This window comes from Arachis ipaensis, chromosome B2, assembly GCF_059453495.1.
Source record: "Arachis ipaensis isolate K30076 ecotype BB chromosome B2, ASM5945349v1, whole genome shotgun sequence".
In the NCBI taxonomy this organism is placed as follows: Eukaryota; Viridiplantae; Streptophyta; class Magnoliopsida; order Fabales; family Fabaceae; genus Arachis; species Arachis ipaensis.
In genome coordinates, this window is record NC_142437.1 from 39935175 (window position 1) to 39939758 (window position 4584).

Sequence of the window (4584 nt, forward strand, 5' to 3'; positions counted from 1 at the left end):
TGGTGACTTCACTGCACCAACTCCTGACTTCTATGGAAGAAGTATCTCAATCCTGCAATTGGAGCAAACAACTTTGAGCTTAAGCCTCAATTAGTTTCTCTAATGCAGCAGAATTGCAAGTTTTCTGGACTTCAATTGGAAGATCTTCATCAGTTCTTAGCTGAATTCTTGCAAATCTGTGACACTGTTAAGACCAATAGGTTAATCCCGAGGTCTACAGACTTATGCTTTTCTCCTTTGCTGTAAGAGACAGAGCTAGGATATGGTTGGACTCACAACCTAAAGAAAGCCTGAACTCTTGGGAAAAGTTGGTCAATGCTTTCTTGGCCAAATTCTTTCCACCTCAAAAGATGAGCAAGCTTAGAGTAGAAATCCAAACCTTCAGACAGAAGGAAGGTGAATCCCTCTATGAAGCTTGGGAAAGATACAAGCAATTGATCAGAAGGTGTCCTTCTGACATGCTTTCAGAATGGAGCATCTTATGTATATTCTATGATGGTCTGTCTGAATTATCCAAGATGTCATTGGACCACTCTGCTGGTGGATCCCGTCATCTGAAGAAAACCCCTGCAGAAGCCCAGGAACTCATTGAGATGGTTGCAAATAACCAGTTCATGTATACTTCTGAAAGAAATCCTGTGAATAATGGGATGACTCAGAAGAAAGAAGTTCTTGAGGTTGACACTCTGAATGCCATATTGGCTCAGAATAAAATATTGACTCAGCAAGTCAATATGATTTCTCAGAATTTGACTGGAATGCAAGCTGCATCCAGCAGTACTAAAGAAGCCTCCTCTGAAGGAGAAGCTTATGACCCTGAGAATCCTGCAATGGAAGAGGTGAATTACATGGGAGAATCCTACAGAAACACCTATAATCCTTCCTGGAGAAATCATCCAAATTTTTCATGGAAGGATCAATAGAAGACTCAACAAGGCTTCAATAATAATAATGGTGGGAGAATTCGGTTTGACAATAGCAAACCTTTTCCATCATCATCTCAGCAACATACAAAGAATTCTAGGTAGAGCCTCTGACTTAGCAACCATAGTCTCTGATCTAACTAAGACCACTCACAGTTTCATGACTGAAACAGGGTCCTCCATTAGAAATTTGGAGGCACAAGTAGGTCAGCTGAGTAAAAGAGTTACTGAAACTCCTCCTAGTACTCTCCCAAGCAATACAGAAGAGAATCCCAAAAGAGAGTGCAAGCCCATAACAATATCTAAAGTGGCCAAACCTAGAGAGTAAAAAGGCAGTGATTTCCAGTGAGGAAGACCTCAATGGACGTCCACTGACCAATAAGGAGTTTCCTATTGAGGAACCAAAAGAATCTGAGGCTCATACAGAGACCATAGAGATTCCACTGAACTTAATGCTGCAGTTCATGAGCTCTGATGAAGATTCTTCCTCTGAAGAGGATGAAGATATTGTTGAAGAGCAAGTTGCTCGGTATCTTGGAGCAATCATGAAGCTGAATGCCAAGCTATTTGGTAATGAGACTTGGGAGGATGAACTTCCATTGCTCATCAATGAACTGAATGCCTTGGTTCAGCAGGAATTACCTCAGAAGAAACCGGATCCCAGAAAATTCTTAATACCTTGTACCATAGGCACCACGACCTTTGAGAAGGCTCTGTGTGACCTGGGGTCAGGTATAAACCTCATGCCACTCTCTGTAATGGAGAAACTAGGGATCTTTGAGGTACAAGATGCAAGAATCTTACTAGAGATGCCAGACAAATCAATGAAACAGGCTTATGGACTTGTAGAGGATGTCTTAGTGAAGGTTGAAGGCCTTTACATCCCTGCTGACTTTATAATCCTAGACACTGGGAAGGATAAGGATGAATCCATCATCCTTGAAAGGCCCTTCCTAGCCACAGCAAGAGTTGTGATTGATGTGGACAGAGGAGAGTTAGTCCTGCAACTGAATGAGGACTACCTTGTGTTTAAGGCTCAAGGATCTTCTTCTGTAACCATGGAGAGGAAGCATGAAAAGCTTCTCTCAATACAGAGTCAAGCAGAGCCCCCACATTCAAACTCTAAATTTGGTGTTGGGAGGCCACCATCATGCTCTGAGTCTCTGTGAAGCTCTCTAAGAGCTCACTGTCAAGCTATTGACATTAAAGAAGCGCTTATTGGGAGGCAACCCAATGTTATTTAATTATATTTAATATTTTTATAGACATTTGTTTTCCATTGTTATGTTATGTTTTCTTTAGGTTGATGATCATGTGAAGTCATAAAAACAGCTGCAGAATCAAAGCAGAATCAAAAATAGCACACCATGGAGGACAGGCTTACTGGCGTTTAAACGCCAGTAAGGAAAGCAGAATGGGCGTTTAATGCCCAGTCTGGCAGCATTCTGGGCGTTAAACACCAGAAAAGGGTGTCTGGCTGGCGTTAAACGCCAGAAATGGCAGACAGACTGGCGTTTAACGCTAGAAAAGGGTGTCTGGTTGGCGTTAAACGCTAGAAAAGGGCATCAGCCTGGCATTTAATGCCAGGAAAGGTAGCAGAGATGGTGTTAAACACCAGAAGTGGCACACAGAGGGTGTTTAAATGCCAGAAAGGTACAGGGACCAGAATTCCTTGACACCTCAAGATTTGTGGACCCCACAGGATCCCTATCTACCCCACCTCTCTTTCTCTCCTCTTCACACATTTCCATAACACTCTTCCCCAAATACCCTTGACCAATCACATCAACACCTATTCCCCAAACACCATTCACCTATCAAGTCCTATCCTCTTCCCCATAATCTCTTCACCACTCACATCCATCAACTATTCCCCAAAAACCCATCATAAAACCCCACCTACCTTACTATTCAAATTCAAAATATTTCCCTCCCAAACCCAACCCCTTCTTACACGACTTCCCTCTCTCTCTTACCCTATAAATACCCCTCCTTACCACCTTCAATTCCACACATCATAAAACATTTAAACCCCCTTGGCCAAATTCAAAACACCCATCTATCTCCTCCATTTCTTCTTCTTCTCCTCCTTTCTTTCTTCTTTTGCTCAAGGACGAGCAAACCTTTTAAGTTTGGTGTGGGAAAAAGCTCTGCTTTTTGTTTTTCCATAACTATTAATGGCACCTAAGGCCGGAGAAACCTCTAAAAAAGGAAAGGGAAGGCAGTTGCTTCCACCTCTGAGTTATGGGAGATGGAGAGATTCATCTCAAAGGTCTATCAAGACCACTTCTATGAAGTTGTGGCCAAGAAAAAGGTGATTCCTGAGGTCCCCTTCATACTCAAAAAGAGTGAATATCCGGAGATCCGACGTGAGGTTCGGAGAAGAGGTTGGGAAACTCTCACCAACCCCATCTAACAAGTCGGAATCTTAATGGTTCAAAAGTTCTATGCTAATGCATGGATCACTAAGAACTCACCCAAAGAATTGGCTCACAATGGTTCGGGGGAAATACTTGGATTTTAGTCCGAAAACTGTAAGGTTGGCATTCAGCTTGCTAATAATGAGAGGAGATCCTCATCCTTTCACTAGAAGAGTCAACTTTGATCAAAGGTTGGACCAAATCCTCATGGACATCTGTATGGAAGGAGCTCAATGAAAGAGAGACTCCAAAGGCAAGCCGGTTTAACTGAGAAGGCTTGACCTCAAGCCCATGGCTAGAGGATGGTTAGAGTTTATCCAATGCTCTATCATTCCTACTAGCAACCAATCTGAAGTAACTGTGGATCGGGCTATCATGGTCCATAGTATCATAATTAGAGAGGAAGTGGAAATTCATGAGATCATACCTCTAGAACTATACAAGGTGGTTGACAAGCCCTCAACTTTGGCAAGGTTAGCCTTTCCCCATCTCATCTGTCACCTATGCAATTTAGCCGGAGTTGTCATAGAGGAAGACATCCTCATTGAAGGGGACAAGCCCATCACTAAGAAGAGGATGGAGCAAACAAGAGAGCCCACTCATAAACCTCAACAAGAGCATGAGGAAGTCCCTCATCAAGAAATCCCTGAGATACCTCAAGGGATTCATTTCCCTCCACACAACTATTGGGAGCAACTCAACACCTATTTAGGAGAATTGAGTTCCAACATGGAGCAACTAAGAGTGGAGCACCAAGAGCACTCCATCATCCTCTATGAAATCAGAGAGGACCAAAAGGCCATGAGAGAGGAGCAACAAAGGCAAGGAAGAGACATAGAGGAGCTCAAGCATTCCATAGGATCTTCAAGACGAAGAACTAGCCGCCGTCACTAAGGTGGACCTGTTCTTTAATTTTCTTGTTCTTATTTTTCTGTTTTTTGTTTCTATGCTTTATGTTTTGTCTATGTTTGTGTCTTCATTACATGATCATTAGTGTTTAGTGTCTATGTCTTAAAGTTATGAATGATTCCATGAATCCCTCACCTTTTTTAAATGAAAAAATGTTTTTATTTGCAAAAGAACAAGAAGTGCATAATTTCAAAAATTATCTTGAAAATAGTTTAATTATTTTGATGTGGTGGCAATACTTTTTGTTTTCTGAATGAATGCTTGAACAGTGCATATTTTTTATAGTAAAGTTTATGAATGTTAAAATTGTTGGCTCTTGAAAGAATAATGAA

General features: G+C 41.7%; 1 non-coding gene across 1 annotated transcript; it reads right to left on the reverse strand.

The window, feature by feature from the left end:
• Nucleotides 1–356: 356 nt before the first annotated feature.
• LOC148573689 (small nucleolar RNA R71) lies at nt 357–464 on the reverse strand. The gene has a single exon (XR_015906778.1). It is a non-coding gene; the product is annotated as a small nucleolar RNA R71 (small nucleolar RNA).
• Nucleotides 465–4584: the final 4120 nt, after the last annotated feature.